We start from the raw sequence: 19,584 nt of genomic DNA on the forward strand, positions 1-19,584 counted from the left end.
CAGGGTCCCAAGGCTTTGGACCACATCCTCAACTACTTTCCCAGGCCACAAGCAAGGAGCTAGAGAGGAAGTGGTGCAGCCAGGATATGAACTGGCGCCCACATGGGATCCTGGCGAGTGCAAGGGGAGAACTCCAGTACTAGGCTATCATGCTGGGCCCAATTATTTGTTCTTTTAAAGAACAGAAATTTGTGGCTGCAGTAAATCTGTACAAAAAGAATTAAATTCTGATAACTATCCCTTCTCCTGAAAAAAAAAAAAAGAACAAAAAGAGAATATAGATAAAATTTTTGTTTTTTATAGTTTCTTGTTACAAAGAGACTAAAAATATTTGGGACTGAAAATTGTTGTAGAGGAAAGCACATCATCCCAGAAATTACAATTAATAAATGTCAGCCTGGCTAATGTAATAAATCATTCACAATTGCTTGCTTCCTAGTGTTCACTGGGATTTAAGATCACGAAGGGTTAAGAATTCTAGATGAGGTGAGAATTACATTAATAGAAACAATAGGAGAAATTATTCTACATGCAACTGCATGGGAGGTGAGATGTGCTTTTGGTAAAGAGATATTATAAGGTGTGAGAAAGGGAGTAATTCTTACCCTAAAGCGGAATGAATGGTTGTTCCAAATTTAAAAGACAAGAAGTATAGAACAAAAACTCATTCAAACATAAAGTGTAGGTGGGCCTGGCATGATAACTCAATTGATAATCCTCTGTTTGCAAGAGCTGGGAGCCCATATGGGCACTGGTCCATGTCCTGGCTGCTCCACTTCCCATCCAGCTTTCTGCTTATGGCCTGGAAAAGCAGTAGAGGATGACCCAAAGCCTTGAGACCTTGCATCTGTGTGGGAGACCTGGAGGAAGTTCCTGGCTTCTGGCTTCAGATCAGCTCAGTTCTGGCCATTGCAGCCATTTGGGGAATGAACCAGTGGATGGAAGAGCTCTGTTTCTCTGTCTCTCTATCTCTCCTCTCTGTAGATCTGCCTTTTCAATAAAAATAAATAAATTCTAAAAAAAAAAAAAAAAGATAAAATGCAGGAGGTTGGTATAAGATGAATATTGTGGAAGGAATTTTTTTTCATATCTTTTTAAAGAGATCTATTTGTTTATTTGAAAAACAGAGCTACAAAACGAGAGGGAGAGAGATCCTCCATCTACTGTTCATTCTGCAGATGACCACAATGGCCAGGGATGGGCCAGGATGTAGTTAGGTGCCTGGAGCTTCACCTGGGTCTCCCACATGGGTGACAGGACCACGTACTTGGGCCATCTTTTACTGTTTTTCTCAGGCATGAGCAGGGAGTCAGCATGAATCTCTTTTTTTTTTTTCTTTTTAAGATTTATTTATTTTTATTGGAAAGTCAGATATACAAAGAGGAAGATCTTTTGCCCAATGATTCACTCCCCAAGTGGCTACAATGGCCAGAGCTGAGTCGATCCAAAGCCAGGAGCCAGGAGCTTCTTCCGGGTCTCCCATGTGTAGTGTCCCAAGACTTTGGGCTGTCCTCTGACTGTTTTCCCAGGCCACCAGCAGGGAGCTGGATGGGAAGCAGGGCCTCCAGGATTAGAACCTGGATTAGGTTGCATATGGGATCCCGGTACGTGTAAGGCAAGAATTTTAGCCACTAGGCTACCACGCTGGACCCTAAACAAAGCACAAATCTTGTAGACCTGTAACATTGGGTTAGTTTTTATTTAGTCTGGTGAGATACATTCTGGAACTATAGAAGAACCAGTTTGCCCTGTTACTCCAATTTATTCTGGCTTGGTTCCATGCTCCATAGACAGTAGAAACCTTGTATGCCAGCTCCGTGGGAAGAGAGAGCACCCCTCCCCATTGCCAGGCTTCATATGAGCCTGGAGAGATGAGTGACTACCTGATACCACCCCCAGGTCCCAGGTGAGGGGAAGTACACCCAGGGAAGTGGTCGTTTGATTCACAGATAGACAAATAGGAATACACAGAGTGGGGAGATGTGGTTTCTAATTCATGATCCTAAGCTAGCTACTTATCCATTCCATTTCATTTCCCCTTCAGAGATTTCTGACCCTTACTCTTAAGAGTTGTTTAAGGATGCAGATTAATTACATATTCCTTTAATTTTTTTAATTTGAAAAGTAGAGTTACACAGAGAAAAAGAAACTTAGAGAGAGGTCTTTTATCCATTGGTTCACTCCCCCAAATGATTGCAGTGACAGGAGTTAAGCCAATACGAAGGTAGGAGCCAGGAGCTTCTTCCTGGTTTCCTAAGTGAGTGTGAGGGTCCAAGGTCTTGAGCCATCCTCTGCTTCATTCCCAGGTATAAGCAGAAAGCTGGATAAGAAGTGGAGCAGCTGAGACATGGACCAGTGCCCATATGGAATATTAGCACTGCAAGCAAAGGCTTAGCCTACTATGCTGTGGTGTTAGCCCCTCATCTCATCTTCTGTAACTACTTTCTGTTGATTAGGGACATAAACCTTGCAAGAGAATTTCTAGTCAGTACCAATGGCTGTATCCCCAATATGGTCCTAATTATTTTAAGAAGTTGTTGAATTCTAAATTTATCAGACAGTATAAGTGACATTGGAAAGAAACAAATTGCAAGTAGAATTCTCTTTAAAAATGGAAGGTATGGGGCCCGGCGCGATGGCGCAAGCGGTTATGGTCCTCGTCTTGCACGCCCGGGGTTCCCATATGGGTGCCGGTTCTATCCTGGCAGCCCCGCTTCCCTTCCAGCTCCCTGCCTGTGGCCTGGGAAAGCAGTCGAGGACGGCCCAAAGCTTTGGTTCCCTGCACCCGCGTGGGAGACCCGGAAGAGGCTCCTGGCTTCAGATTGGCATAGCATCGGCCGTTGCGCTCACTTGGGGAATGAATCATCGGACGGAAGATCTTCCTCTCTGTCTCTCCTCTCTGTATATCTGCCTTTCCAATAAAAAAATAATAAAAATAAGTTTTTAAAAAAATGGAAGGTAATATTTTATTATCTCCTCAACACTGGAGATAATATGATAGATTGCCCCTGTGTGGATTGTGAAACCATTTAACCTGAGTGTATAATGTCTCTTCCAGTAAGCATATTACCTTTAGAGTAGAGGTGACAGATTTCATTAACCAGTGCACAGGCTCCTTTTTGTACTGTAAGTATATTCTAATGCTTGTTGGCTGTCCTTGACTACTTTAGATGGCGTGTCTACAGACTTGGGTATTTGATGTAAAAGTTGGCCTGAAGTATAGGCCAAGCTTGTAAAGCAGTAATCAGGTTTTTAAAAATTAGTTTCTTGTGACATAGAGAGATCTTCTGATGCTCTACTAGAAGAACTCATGAAGGATTTTTCCTGCTAATAGCAGTTTCCAAAGAGTATCAAAGGAAGAAGCAGATAAAACATGCCTGCCTTCAAGTGTGGTAGCCTTGATATTATATGATAGACTTTACTTATCCTCTTGCTTTTTGAAGAGGTCTTTGATTAATTCTCTGGAGTAGGCAGACTTCTCTTTTGTGTGCACATGGCAATGTTCCTCTTTCTTGTACAAGCATTTGCAAAGGAAGTGGCCCAGCATGCACCTCGGCTTGTGCTGAGGTTAGGGCACACACCCATGAGTCTTTGTGATTGCAGATCCTGAGGTATCCTAAGTCAACTGAGCCACTTACCAATGCCAAAAGGTATCAGTGGGATCAAGAGCAATTCTGATAAGGGCAGGGTTCCTGGAAGGCTCAGGTGATCATAACCTTTGGGTTATGGAGAGGATACATGCAACAATAACAGATTGAAGTAGGATAGATAGGTAGCCAGCTTAGGGTCATGGGCTAGAAACCACACTTTTCCTACTCTATGTAATCCTAAGTGCCTATCTGTCACTCAAAGGACTCCTTCCCCAGGCTGTAGTTCCCCAACCTAGGACCTGGGACTGATATCAGATAACCACTCCCCTCTAGGCTCATAAGAAGCCTGGCAGTAAGAAGGGATGCTTTTTCTCTTCCTATATGTGCAGGACAAAAAGTTTCTACTGTCTATGTAACATGGAATCAAATCAGAATAAGTTGATATAATGGGCAAGTCAGTTCTTCTGAAGATCCAGAAGCTGTCCCACCACTCAGCCTAACATGCTCCAGTGGCTCAGCTCTGCAAGTATTTCTCTGGTTCCCTGCTCTTGGCCTGAAGAAGCAGTAGAAAATGGCCCAGGTACATGGTCCCCCATCACCCATGTGGGAGACCCAGCTGAAGCTCTTGGCTTCTGATTCTAGTCTGGCCATTGTGGCCATCTGCAGAGTGAACCAGTGGATGGAAGGTGCATCTCTTTCCCCCCTCTTTCAACGCTGACTTTCAAATAATTAATCTTTACAACAAGAATTTAACAATGAATAAGGAGAAAAAAAATCGACTGTTTCTCAAAGTATAGACAAAGACTGTACATAGGAAATTGTGAATTTTTCTTTTACTTTTATGAAACATTTATGTATTTATTTAAAAGGGAAGAAGAGAGAGAGAGAAAAATATCTTCCATTTGCTGGTGCACTCCCTAGGTTGTTGCAACAGCCAGGGCTGGGCTGGGCCAAAGCTGGAAGTATAGAACTTCGTCCAGGTCTCCCAAATGGGTGGCAGTGACCATAGCCTGCTGCCTTCTCAGGCACAGTAACAGGGATCCGAATCGAAAGTGGAGCAACAGGGACTCAAATTGATGTTCATATAGGATGCCAGCATTACAAGCAGCAGCTTAACCAACTGTACCACAATGGTAGCACCAGAGATTTTTTCTTTACTTTCTTTTTTTTCTACAGAAATGTAACTCTTGGCATTTGTTTTTGAAGTCTTTTAAATGCCACTTTGATCAAATGGATGGCTATTGTACACAATGAGTTGTGATTCTGTTTCGATCAAATGTTTGATGACATTCTCAAAGACAAATGATAATGTAAAGCTTTTCTTACTCTTGAATTAAATTTGGGTGTTGGAACACCACAAAATGATCTCTTTCCTTATAAAAAGACAGATATTGGGCCTGGCGCGGTGGCGCAAGTGGTTAAAGGTCCTCGCCTTGCACGCCCGGGATCCCATATGGGCGCCGGTTCTAATCCCGGCAGCCCTGCTTCCCTTCCAGCTCCCTGCCTGTGGCCTGGGAAAGCAGTCGAGGACGGCCCAAAGCTTTGGGAACTGCACCCGCGTGGGAGACCCGGAAGAGGCTCCTGGCTTCGGACAGGCATAGTATCGGCCCGTTGTGCTCACTTGGGGAGTGAATCATTGGACGGAAGATCTTCCTCTCTGTCTCTCCTCTCTGTATATCCGCCTTTCCAATGAAAAAATAATAAAAATAAATCTTTAAAAAAAAAGACAGATATTAAATGACCTAAGCTTATCTGGTAAGTTTTATATGAAGCCTTGTGCTATACGGCTTTGAACAGGATATGACTCCCAAATTTATGCACAGTTAAATTTAAGTCCTAAGTTGATGATACTAAGAAGGAGTAAATTTAATTCAGTTATGGTATTTAGGAGGTAGACCTAGCACCCAGTACCTAGATCATCAAGACTATGCCCTAGGAAAATTGTTCTCACACAAGGGTTGGTTATGGAGTGACATTGGTGCTAGACACTCTCTGCTTCCTGATTGGCCATGGGATTGCCCCTCTGCACACACACACACACCTTTGACATCCCTTGGATTCACCAGACCAATGAGGTCCACTTGATCTCAGACTACAGGAAATTGTGAATTTTTTTTTTTATAAGAAAATTCGGGCAGTGAGGATGCACTTGTAACTCACTGGGTGGGACACAAAGATTAGTTACTCCTCACTGGGGTTTTGAAGATTTCTCTGCACACCCCTCCTAAAACTGTTCACCTAAACTGTTGACATATGTCTTGTTAGAGTTATAGAGTTAGACTACCTGAAAAACAGCCAGGTTCTGCAAAATCATGCTTCAACGCTATAAACTGCTAAATACTAAAGTTAAAATAGACATGAGACAGTTGAATAGTAATCTATAGCCATTTTAAGGTGTATAGAACCCAGCTGTATATAATCTAATAATTGTAATGTCAATGTGGAAGTCGTAGGATGTGGTTCAGAACTTGCACTCTCTCTCTCTCTTTTAACATGCTGGTTACACAATACCATGTCAACTAATTCCATTACATTGTAAATTGTTACTGATGTAATGTCGGGACTTTTAATTGTTTGGGATGATACTCTGTCGGCTCTACCTCCAGACCAGAGACGGTCTCCCCAAGAAACTGTTGGACTTGCTTGGACAATAAGATGCTGGACTCTATGCTTTGTATATGCTTGCAAGGAGGGAATCTCAGCTGAATTTGAACTGTGGTAATGCAACAAGAATCCACCACGGCGAGGGGGGCGGGTTATGGGAAGGAGAGGGTGGGGGAATCCCAGTGCCTATAAAGCTGTGTCACATAAAGCAATGTAATCAATAAAAAAATAAATAAATAAAATAAAACACACACATGCAAAAAAATTAAAAAAATTTCCCCCAGTATACTTCTTTCCTTCATATGCAGCTTGCTATAGGTATTTTGATGCTGTTAGAAAAGCTAATATGTCATCAAATAATATGTATTCCTAAACCTTGTTATAGTCATATTTGTTTTGTTTGTTTGTGTTAATATTGTTTAAAATTCATAGGAATCTACTACTCCTGGGCCTGACACTATGGCTCAGTTAGTTAATCCTCTGTCTATAAGCACTGGGATCCCCTGTGGGTGCTGGTTTGTGTCCTGGATGCTCCATTTGCCCTTCCAGTTCTCTGATTGTGGCCTGCAATAGAGGAAAGCAATAGAGGAAGGCCCAAAGCCTTGGGACCCTGCATCCACATAGGAGACCAAAGAGGCTCTTGACTCCTGGCTTTGAATCAGTTCAGCTCCAGCCATTGCAGCCATTTGAGGAGTGAACCAGGGAATGAAAGATTTTTCTGTGTCTCTCCTCTCTGTAAACATTTCTTTCCAATAAAAATAAAATAAATCTTACAAAAGAAATCTGATAGTCTTGATATAATGCCAGAAGTCATGATTCTAGTTATTAAAGTTAATCTGTTATAAGTGACAAGAATAACAGAACTTTGTTGTCAACTGTGTCATTATTGTAATGAATTGTCATCAGGTCTTTAATCAGGATAATTTTAAGTCTTGTCATTCATAGATAGTTACTTGTTTACTCTTTGCTGAACAACTGAAAATCCAAATGGCTTTCTCTTCAGGGAAATTCTTGGAAAGGACTCTGGCAATACAGGTTTCTGATCATGCCTAATGCCAAAGCCTGTTTCCTAAGAGAAATGGAACCCTTCATGACCCATCAACTGATAACAACCAGACCTTTCACTATTTGCAGTAATGCCAGAAACACATTGCACTAGAGCTCCAATGGAAGGGAACATGCCAAGTTCTTCTCTGCAGCAAAACCTGTAATCTCGGATCCACATTTCTTAACACAACCCCTTCAAACTCCCGGGAATATAAACCTGTTAGGGACTTTAAGGTGAAGCAGACCAGGGACAATTTCCCCTAAAACAGACAGTATCCTGGATGTGGGTGGACAGCTTTCCTACGATCATGGATATAGGCTTCTCTACCATCATGATAGCCGTATCTTTTGTTCTTTCTCCTCTATTTCCTATTGTCCTCATCCTTCCCATTTCTTTATACAAAACTCCACAAGACTAATTTACGGATGGTTTTAGCATAGGCTTACTCTTTAACAAGAAGCTCTAGCAGGGGTAAACATTTGGCATAGCAAGTTCAGATCCTGTTTTCAATATGTCTTATGTTGGAGTGCCTGGGTTTGAATCCTGTTCCCCTCTGGATTCCAGCCTCCTGTTAATACAGGCCCTGGGAGACAGCTGATGATAACTCGTGTATGTGTGTCCTTACCACCCAACTAGGAGGTCCAGGCTGAACTCCTGTCCACGCTTCCCCGTATCCAGCCCGGGCTGCTGAGGGGCGTTTGGGAAGTGATGCAGTGGAAGGGAGGTTTCTCTTGCTCTTTGCCCATTTCCCCTTTTCTCTTACCTCTCTGCCTCACAAAAATGAATAATAAAAAGTAAAGATTTCATAGCAATGGTTGAATTAGAGGTTTAAGACTTGAATCAGGAATAATTCCTGTAGTCCCAGTGAGGGTCATCTTGAAATCCTGAAGAAGAGAAAACTATCCCTGATATTCCAGACAATACTAAGCATGCATCTTGTCCTGGGTTTATTTAAAAGCAAAACCTTTGGGTGGACAGATTTCGGGGGAATGTAATCTTCAGAAGAAGTGAAGAATAGGGGAGGAGAACAGGGTAGAAAGGATGTGTGAGTGAGTAGACCACTGCTATAAGTGACTGGCACTCAAACCAGGGGACTTTCTGATAAACCTCATGAAATACATCCAGAAAAGTCTTTTTACAGAAGGAATTTATTCATTGGATCCCATTTCCCATTAATCTGAGCCTTAAAATCTAAGAATTATCACATGATCCTTACATTTCCCTATCTTGCAGGCTGAATGAATGGGAAAGTCAGATAGCACTAGACATAGTACTAGAGGGAAAGCCCTTTCATATTGCACATGAAATACCTGGTTGACACCTGTGTGAAACTGGCTGGAGGTGTGGCCCATAGGCTAGGAAGCGGTGTCTAGGAGGGATCCAAAATAGCCTACTCCTTGTGTCACCCAGCCCTGTTTTTTCACACCATCAAATCAGCTCTAGAGTGCTCAGCAAGAAAAGTCAGTCACATTGTCTATAAGAGCTTGATACAAGAATGTTAGCACAAGGAGTCTCAGTGTCCAGGCATGAGCATACAGAGACAGGAGATAAGAGAGGGGGCTTGCAGAAAATGCAGAGCAACATATTGCAACCAATAGCACTGAAACACCATGTCTGGTGATTGAATTCAAATATGGCCAAAAAATTAGATTAAAAAATATCTTCATACAATTCTTATCGCGGTGGAATCTCAATGAGGGATCATTTCTGAATTGCATTAACTTGTGTTCACTTGAAAAGAGCTGAAGAGGCATTTGACACATGCAACAACCAGTGCTACAATATAGCATGCTGGCATCCTAAGCGAAGCCACCTCATCCACCCTGCAGCAGCTTTTCCTGCCGTCCCCATCCTTGACTCATTCTGTCCGTCAGCTGCCTTCAACCTGGGGTGGTCCTGAGCTTCCTTTCCAAGCAGCTCCCTGGGAAACTTACTTCTCAGTAACTTGACTAGAGGCACATCCAATACCAAACAACAATTTAGAAGTCGTATTTTTGTTCTGGGATGTGTCAGAAACCAATGTGTAGTGGGTTTCCTGCTTTTGTAGATTCATCAACTGTGAATACTTCACATAAATGGAATCCTACTGCTCTGGGCCCCCTTGTGTTTTAGCTTCTTCTCCTGAGCATACTGGTTTCAGGTTTCTTCAAAATTGCTTCATGTAACTCCTGCCCTCAAGTCCTTTTTGTGGTTGGACACATTCTGATTTATGGATGGACCATGTTTGGTTATCCGTTTGTTGATGGGTAGGCTGGGAGATGGAGGGAGTAAGCATAACAGCTTAATGGGGCTTTGTAATGCAGTGATAAAAATGTTTTGTTAACTATGCAGAAATGGTTGCACAACATAGTGAACATACTGAATGCCATTAAGTTGCTCACTTTAAAATGGTTTAACTAGGGAGCTGACAATGTGGGTGCTAGAACAGGTTTGGCTGTTCCACTAAACAATCCGGCACCCTGTGAATGCTCCTTGGAAAGCAACAGCAGATGGCCAGAGTGCTTGGGCCTTTGCCTCCCAAAGGAAATTCCAGACTCCTGGGAATTGCAGTCCTGGCCATTGCCATCTTTCAAATAAATAAATAAATAAAACAAAAGTTATTTTTAAAGAACATTACCACAATTACCAAATTTTACTTTGGTATACTTGGTCCTAAAACTGAAACTACTATTTTTCATCCTCTTTCAACTCCATTATATATTTTCTCTTTCCATCAACCAGCACTTTCATTGATGTGAGCTGGCTACCTTGTGGAGAGACCCGGTCCTTCAATCTCCAAGCGGTCTGGGTCTCAGCTGCTTTGCTCTTGTTGGGCAGTGGATGCTGCAGTTTGCTTGTTCATCATTATTACTGGGCATAGAAGCACTCCTCCCACTGTATAGAAGCAACTCTATCTCTTCATGGAAATCAGAGTCAACTGTCACCCTATGTCAGGTACCTTTGCTTGGAGGTCCACTAGCATGGAATTCTGAAGGGTCCAGATAGTAAGTGTAGCTTCAAGTCCAGTAATATCTGTAAGAACACTGTAACAACAGTGTTGCCTAGTGGAAGTATTATCTCTCTCACCAGTGGGAATCAGGGGAAAGTCTACAAGGAACATGAAGTGTGCAAGTAGATTGCCAAGTATGGTGGTGTAAGCGGCCAATCCTACTTTTGCCTCTTGCTTCTTGGGTATATGTAGCTGAGGTAAAGGGGGAAATAAAGAGAGAAACCCCACCAAGCCTCCCACCCACCACAGGTCCCGGATGTGGGGCATGCTCTGAGGGTCTTGCTCAAGTGGTTTTGATAGTTCAACAGTTATGAATTGCTGCCAATCTCGCCATTCCAAGCACGATGAGGTTGTTGAAGACTCCATTGATTGACATAGTCCATCTTAGGGTCTCAGTTTGCCCAGATTTTCACTGCCAACATATGGCTGAGGTAGTTGACTGACTTGTTCTGTCCTCTGTCTTTCATGGTTAGGGTTCTGAATCCGGCAGTTCGACTGGGGAGATCCCCAAAGAAACTTTGTCTGAGGTATTCCCAGACCAGATTCTTGTGTGTACTTGCAAATACAGGGCCCGGTACAGTCCATCACCCCCAATTAGCTGCTGGTTGCAATTGTTAGGTGGATCTGTTTCCAGCGGGGTCTTCCACTGGAACCAATGGTTGTTGCAGCGAACTAGGGTCTTAAATGAGACTTTTAATAGGCCTTTCCAATATTCTTTAAGGCTGTTTATGTCTGAGTAATACAGAATATGGTGAGATCTGGGTAATGCACAATATGGTAGATTACCTGACCACACATTCATTTTACCCTTCCTTTGTCTTAACAAAGGTTCTTTGTCCACAGGAAGGGAGAGATTGCCCTTTTGCATTGCCAGTCTTCATATGATCATGGGAAGGAGCATGATTTCATGACAGCACAACATGTCTCTGTGAGGGGAAGTATGTCCTAGGGAGAGGTCACTCATACATGGGTGGGTAGAATTTGCAAAGAGTAAGTGTATGTGGCTACCAGCTCATGATCCTAAACTAGCTACCTACCTATCCCACTTCATTCTCCGCTTCAGACATTTTTGACTCTTAATCTAAGTGTTCCTGAAAGGTACAGATTCATGACATCTTCTGTAGTTACTTTCTGCTGATTAAGAATAGAGGACCTGCCTATCTCAAGTTCAGAACTCTATCTCGTCTAATGGATCCCTCTCAAAGGTTGGAAAACTTTCATTCAGTGGCAATGGCTATGTTCCCCTACATTTCATCATTACTCTGAAGTTGTTTGCTTCTTTGCACAAAAATCTGCAATATAGGTGGCTTAACCATGTAGTCTGTATGTCAAGGCTAGAACACTAACACCTATGGGTTCTGGTCCCTGGGGCTGGAGATCCTGATGTATCTGAGGCCATCATGAAGTGAAAGGATGTATTGCTTGCCATTGGTGATCCTCCTCTCACTGTGGGTGCTGCAGCCTTGCTCTGTTATGCTGGCTCTTTATGTGCCCCCTGCCTAGCCTGCTCCTGGCCTTGGCTGTCACCCACACTGACAGGTGCAACATTGGGCCAAGTTTTCAAAAATTTTCATATGGAAACTTTTCCTTCAGGATTACAGGAAAGATCCGCAGGGGACTTCGGGCAGTACCTCAGGCTTGTTCAGTGTGACAGTGGTGCTTCCAGTACCTGTTGCCTATACAATACAAGGGAGTAAAAAACTAGAACAGAAATACCAACTGGAGCAGTGAGGTGGAATCAAGGAAGGTAGGCTTCAGGGACAGCAGACATTTCTTGCAACAGGAAGCTGCCCAAAGGAGCACATAGGGTCCTGGAAGGGAGGTCTTTCCTCCTGAATCACACCCTCCAAGTGTCCTCTGATGAGCCCACCAGTAAGGACGACTTCAGGTTATTATCAAAGAACTACAGATCTAGAGCTGAGGCAAGACCTTGACAAGCAGTATGTGGAACCTAGAGACTGGACTCCCTTGGGGGAGAGTGTTTGCACCCCATTTGGGAGCTCTTAGTTCCAAACCAATCTTCCAGAAGGGAAGATCTGCAGGCACAGGAAAGAGATCCAGGGTCCCAGGAATTCAGGAAGACTGGAGCTCAACAATATGGTAAGTGTTTCCAGCCCAGAACACTCCAGGGCAAGGCAGGGGCTCACTACCATTTCTTGATCTTTCTGAATTCAGGGCTGGTTTACATGTGGTAAAGTACACTTATCTTAACAGTGAGTTGGACAGGTTTGCATGCATGTAACAACCCATGTGAGCACCCCTGGAGGAGACTGAACACCTCCAGCACCTCTGAGGGCTTCTACTCTCTTCCTGTAAACACAGAGTCTACTGTAATTCTGACTCCTCCCATCAAAGATTAGCCTTCTTGGGCTGTTGTTGTGGCACAGTGAGTTAAGCCACCCTTGCCACACTGGCATTCTGTACTGGAGTTCCAGTTTCAGTCCTGGATGCTCTGTTTCTGATCCAGCTCCCTACTAATGTGCCTGGAAAGGCACCCAACAATAGCTCAAGTGCTTGGGTCCCTGTCATCCATGTGGGAGATTCAGATGGAATTCAGGATTCCAGGATTGGTTTGGCTTACCTTGGCTCAGCCTTGTCTGTTGTGGTCATTTGGATAGAGAACCAGCAGATGGGAAATCTCTCTCTTTTTATCTTTCGTGTGTGTGTGTGTATTAAAAACGAGATTAGTCTTGGGGTTGAATTTCCCGTATGTGGAGTTCTCTAGTGTTGGCTTCTTGGTATCTGATTTCTTCTGCTCATTGTTGTGTCTGTTGAGAGCCCTCCTTGTTACAGGGAGCAAGAATCAAGCAAAAAAAGACATCATTGACAATGCTCACCAGAGTGTTTCTTGGAAGGTACTCATAGCTATCAGTATATCTGTCCCTGGTGAAGAGTGGGGCATGTAGCCCCAGTGCACAACATTCCAGGTTGTGTGATGCCAGCAAACTCAGGTAAATAGACAAACCTTGGGACTATCTAGGAGGTGGGCTGGGTTGGTCCTTGAGCCATGAGTGTCACTGTTCAACCTGGAACTTGCAGAGTGAACTTGCAGAGGAGGCCTCAGAGAGCAGCCCCAGCTATTCAATGGACAGGGATTAGCTGGAAGAAATGGGGCCTTGAGTCATGGTGGGGTTGGTCTTGTCCAGAAGGTAGGCAGGACCTTGGGAGGACTGGAGAGGTCACCAGACAGAGCACATGCTTCGGTAAGACACTTGGGATTACTTGATGACCAAGAGGCAGGTCTCCAGCAGCTCATGTCAGGGTCAAGACCTGCAGGGTTGGGGACTGGAGGTCTTGAACTCATGAACTGCTGAAGGGCTCAGTACCTGGACTTGGCAATGCACTCAACAAGTGATTAGGAGAATTTTGGTTCTGAGAAGGAGATTGTTGCAAGGACAGTGATAGATGTCACAGAAGTTAAGGATGAGAAGGTAGGAGACCTCGAGCAGGATTTGGGGACAGAAAGGCAAGCACCGAGTTTCTTTCTCTGGTTTTTTGGGCAGAGGCATGTTCTTTTTCTTCAGCTCTACAAGGTCTCCAGTCTTGTCTCTGCCCAAGTGTCCATTCCTCTGTCTACTTTCTTTCACACAGAAGAAAATGTGACAATTACAGCCTCGTTCTCTAGACATTCTTATCCCCCCAGAGAGATTATCAATTAGTAACATCCATATCCTGTATCTTGGATCTTCTGGGCTCAGGCAACCAAGGCGAGGAACAACTCGGTCTAGTCATGGCTCCCAGAGTCATGCAAGATGAGTGTGAGGTTGAAGTGACAGGTGTCTTGAGTGCTCAGGAGCAGAACAGTTGGTAAGGATTGGCACTGAGAAAAATTATCCTGCTTCTTCTGAAATTCCTGCCCAGACGAGCTCACTGAAGTTGACTGTGCTCCGGGCCCAGCTTGTGGGTTCAGTCCTCCCAGGTGAGTGATGAGTAAGGTGGCAACAACTGCAGGGTAAAGAGGCAGGCTCTCCTACTGGGTGGCAGGACAAGTGGAAACCTGCTAAGCTTCGTAGCTGGGTAGGGAGTGTTGGGAAGAGAGACAAGGAAGTCCCAAAGGCACCAAAACCAAGCCCACGGGGGACGGGATAGAAGCAGAAACTTAGGGACCATGAAGACCAAGGTCGGATTTTCAGCTCTGTCATTTCCCAGGCAGGAAGTATTTGGCAAGTTGTTTAATCACCTGATACCAGTTTCTTCATCTGTAAATTGAGTTGAGAGCATTGCCCCTAACAGAGTGGGTGCTAAAATTAGAGGCATTATTTCATGGCTCATGGTACTCTTGCAGCTGGCCATTGTCATAATTTTTGATCAACATCCTGCTATCCACACACACACACACTTCTAGGAGAATCCTGGGGCAATGTTGTTTTGTGTAACAGTTAATTTCACAAGCAGGGTCTCTTGTGTCTTGAAAGGATTTAGGATAATGATGTTTGAGACCTCAAACAAGGCATTAGCTAAAACACAAAATAAATATTTCACATCAGAAATGACAAAGCTTAAATTAAAACTCATACAAACCTCATGACTTCATAAACAGTCTCTTAGTTATTCTTAGATAGAGAGGCTACAGGAGTTGCATAGGCCACAGCAGGTGAACATCAGACTGTCTGAACTTGGTATTCCAGCTCCATGACTTACCAGCTGAGTGATATCGGTCAAGCCACTGAACCCCTCTGGACCTGTTTCCACCTCAGTAAAAACAGACTAGCTAATTGCGTCTTCTCCAGAGGGCTGTACAAGGCTCAGAGTGGAGCCTGGTCCATAAGGAATCCACTCTCATGATAATTGCTGTGGGATGAGTGTGTATATTAGTCTGCTCAATGTGATTAACACAGGGCCTGCAGAGGGCAGGGGGCCTTGGCGCCGTGAAGCTCTTACAACAATCTGATCACATATTCTTATGGGAATCAGGTTTCAGTCAGATTACAAATCACAGATGTGTGATTTGATCTTCACAAAAGTTAGTCTCTGTAGGTGATATTAGGTTCCCACTGGTATTTTGGAAATTTATGTACCCTGATCCTATTTATTTATTTGACTTTGAAAGTAAGAATTACAGAGAAAGAGAGAGAGAGGAGGGTCTTTAATACACTGTTTCAGTCCCCAAATGCCTGCCAAGGTGAGAAATGGACTGATTCAAAACTGGGAGCCAGGAGCTTCTTTCAGGTCCCCCACATGGGTGCAGGGGCCCAAGGATGCCATTTTGCAGGTCTTCTGCTATAGTTCCAGGTCATTATCAGAGACCTCGATCAGAAGCAGAATAGCAGGACTCAAACTGGCATCCATGTGGGGTGCTGGTGCCATAGGCAGAGGATTAGCTTGCTATGCCACAGCACTGGCACCTAAGTGTTGTTCTTTTACAAATGAAAAACAATGGTATTCCTTATTGTTTGCAGCAAGGCTTGGTAAGTACCAAGTTTCCTGGGAAGTGACAACTGCATATATCAAGGAAAGGTTGCACAGGGTTTCATTTGAAACTTTATCAAGTGTTCACTATTTTGAAGTCACCAAGGGCAATCCTGCTTGTATTATGGGAGTCACTGAATCTGTTTGCGTGGTAACTGATATTGTCAGTGTGTCCACATTTACATGTGAGTGTGCTGACAAAACGCCAAAGATAGAGGTATGAAAGGAGCGGTAGTTGGTGAAGTACTGAAAACCCAGTTTTGTGCCTGAGTGCATACCTGCAGTTGCCAACAGGTCCTCCACGCGCTTCCCCTAAGCTAACACAAAGCTTTTATGAAGAAATACATTTATAAAGTTGATAGCATATCCTGCTTCTGAGATCTAAAGAACTTTAAAAACTGAAGCTGTCATTAAATGCTAAAATGTTTTGAGTAGACGCTACAATCATTGCTGGTTCTTTCAGAATAGCACAAATTATTTCAAAATATGGCAAAGAGCATACTATTGTAGAAGAAACTCAAATTAACGGTGAATGACAGACCATTTGAAGAGTAGGGACATCCAAATGAAACTTTTTAATTGCATTAAATGCTGATGATACTATTCTAAGATGAAAGCAAAGAGATGGTGACAGTTGTTGAATTGGACGTATGCACTGAATTCAAGCAAGCAGATTTTTATGGCTGGCGAATGAGACCTCCCAGCAGACAGAAAAGCATTCCTACTCAGATGGAGAAGGTTAAGAAATGGGAAAAAACAAAACACAGTGGAAATTGATTTTCAAAACAACTGACAATGCATATAAAGGTGTTGACAGGACTCAACCCCTTACAATTTACTCATGAAAGAATTAATTTCCTTTTTAATGTCACTTGTATGTGTCATAGTCTGAACCACAATTTAATTTGTTGGCAACATGGGTTTGTAGGGTATTAAAAATATTAGCACCAGATGTGTAGCACAATGCAAGGAAAATTAATTTAGGACAATTGGATATTATTTGATTTGTTTTTGATTCTGTGCTGGTTTTCAGGATTTACTGTATTCTTTTAATATAGTCTCAAGTGGCCTGTGTTGAAAGGCCTAGCCTCTGCAAGACTTATTCTTGCAAAATATTCTCTTATTTTACAGTTTCTTCTTTCATCTAGCCTCTATTTTCTTCCACCTGATGCAAGAAAATAACCCCGCCATAGTGAAACAAAAAGGATCCAAGTCAATCCTGTGAACTGTATGATTGTATTGTTATATTTTTTTAAAAATAAAAACTTCAGGGCCTGGCGCAGTGGCGCAAGTGGTTAAGGTCCTCACCTTGCACGCCCGGGATCCCATATGGGCGCCGGTTCTAGTCCCGGTGGTCCCGCTTCCCTTTCAGCTCCCTGCCTGTGGCCCGGGAAAGCAGTCGAGGATGGCCCAAGTCTTTGGGACCCTGCACCTGCACGGGAGACCCGGAAGAGGCTCCTGGCTTCGGGTCAGCATAGCATCGGCCCGTTGCGCTCACTTGGGGAGTGAATCATCGGAACGAAGATCTTCCTCTCTGTCTCTCCTCTCTGTATATCTGCCTTTCCAATTAAAAAAAATAATAATAAAAATAAATCTTTAAAAAAATAAATAAAAGCTTCAGATTTGTTTTCTCAAAATGCATATAGACAGACAGACAGACAGATATATCCAAGGGATTGGATCAAGATGGTTGAATAGGGTGGCTTTCTACTAGCTTCAGCCTCAGGAAAATGCCAGACTAACAAAGGAGGGAGTACTCTCATTTTCATGAGGGCGACTGGAAGAAAACTTCATTCAAGAGAAGGAGAAAGAGGTAACACAGTGCCATAGCATGCTAGTCCTCTGCCTGTGGCACTGAAATCCCATACAAGCATCAGCTCTAGTCCCAGCTGCTCCCCGTCTGATACAGCCCTTGTTAATGGCCTGAGCATGCAGCAAAGCATGGTCCAAGATCTTGGACCCCTGCACCCCTGTTGGAGACCCAAAAGATGCTCCTGGCTCCTGGCTTTGGCCCAGCCCAGCTCCGGTCCTTGCTGGCATTTGGGGAATGGACTAACAGATGGAAAATCTCTCTGTGTCTTTCCCTCTCTGTAACTCCAACTTTTAAGTAAAACAAACAAGGAAGGAAGAAGTAGAAAAAAATGCAAACAGCTCAGAAGCTCTAAAAACCCACACAGAGATCTTAACAGAGCCATCATTGCTCGTACCTGGCTACAGGGAGGGACATCCTATTGGCTGCAGGATGCCATCTTGTTGGGGAAAAAGAAAATGGAAAGAATTGTGACATCCCTCTACCAACCCAAGTCCTCTCTGCTGACCAGCAGCCCTAATTTTGCTAAAACTCCATTGCTCTTGCTCAAGTGGTTTTGATAGTTCACCAGTTATGAATCTCTGCCAGTCTTGCCACTCCAAACATGATGAGGTCATTGAAAACTACTGATTGATATTGTCCATCACAGCGTCTCTATTTGCCTGGTATTTTGCTGCCAACCTATAGCTGAAGTGGTTGATTAACTTGTTCCATCTTCTGTCCTTTCATGGTTAGGGTTCTGAATCCGGCATTTCAATTGGGGAGATGGCCAAAGAAACTTTGTCTGAGGTGTTCCCAGGCCAGATACTTGCATGCACCAGCAAGTACGAGGCCCAGCAGAGTTCATCACCCTGGTCAGCTAGTGGTTGCAATTGCTGGGTTGGCTCTGTTTTCAGCCCCGCCTTCCACTGGAACCAATGGGTGTTGCAGTCCAGACTGGTTCTGCGCAGTGCATATTCGGCCCTCACATGGCTACGGGCTGTATGGCTCTTCAGTTCCACCACCTGTCTCCAAGGGCTCAGCTCGGCCACTAGCTGCTCCTTCTGTGCCGGCTGCAGAACGATTTATTAAAACAAACAAACAAACAACCTATCTTATAGTGAGTGGAGTGTGGGAGGAGGTCAGTTGCTGACCTGGAGCTAAACAGTACTTGTGACTTAGTGAAGTTCCTGTTATTTTCTACCCAAGCACTTCCCTCTCCCCCTCAAACGCCTTAGGACAAGAATTATCTTTTGTTCCCTCACTCCTTGCCCAGAACTTGGAAGGCACTATATGAATGTTTATGGCATGTGCAAATGAAGCAAGTGTATCCTGATAATGTAGGTATGGACAACAGCAGAGCTCAGCATCCTATTGTCAAGATATATTTAAAGTTTTATTTGGGAGTTCATCTTTGACCTGGAAGTAGAGATGCATACTTGCATTTTATCCTTACAATTGGATATTATAGTCCCTATTACATAGTTATTGTACATCCCCTTAAATTAAGAGCCACAATAAAAAATCAACAACAGGAAGAAAACCAGAATTTTACAACGTCATGAAGTTAAATAACATGCTGCTGAATGACTAATGTGTCACTGAAGAAATGAAAAAGAAAATTGGAGAATCAAGATGGCGGAATAGGGTAAGGACATGTTTAGTCAGATGGAGAAACATTTAATCAGGATGAAGCAGAGAGGACATATTTCAGGAAATAGGAGAGGACAGAACAACAGAGGGATACGTGGAGACTGACGACACATGAAAGCAGCGGACACAACGGTGTGGTGTTGCAGTGACTGATGCTCCCTTGGCATTCAGCTAAAGGTGATCTGAACTCCACCAGCAGCCAGAACTCCACCAGCAACCAGGTGGGAAGGGACTTTCACTGGGAGTTTGGGAGATAAACCCAGACAAAGCACTGTTAGTCCTGCTGGTCCATTTGATTTGACCAGGAGCAGAGACAGAGCAGTAGATCCCAGACGGGCAGTGTGAGAATAGGGTGGATTTCATAGCCCAGTCAGCCCCTTGAGCTGAATTGGGTGCCATTTTGTGTAAGGAGGCAAAGGCAAGGGAAAGGACTGAGCATACGCTGAGCTGGGAGTGAACTCATTTCTGACTCAGTGAACTGCAGCAACATGGCATTCTACAG

Source organism: Ochotona curzoniae, unplaced genomic scaffold (assembly GCF_017591425.1).
Source record: "Ochotona curzoniae isolate NIBS_2020 unplaced genomic scaffold, NIBS_Ocur_1.0 scaffold_2587, whole genome shotgun sequence".
Taxonomy (NCBI): Eukaryota; Metazoa; Chordata; class Mammalia; order Lagomorpha; family Ochotonidae; genus Ochotona; species Ochotona curzoniae.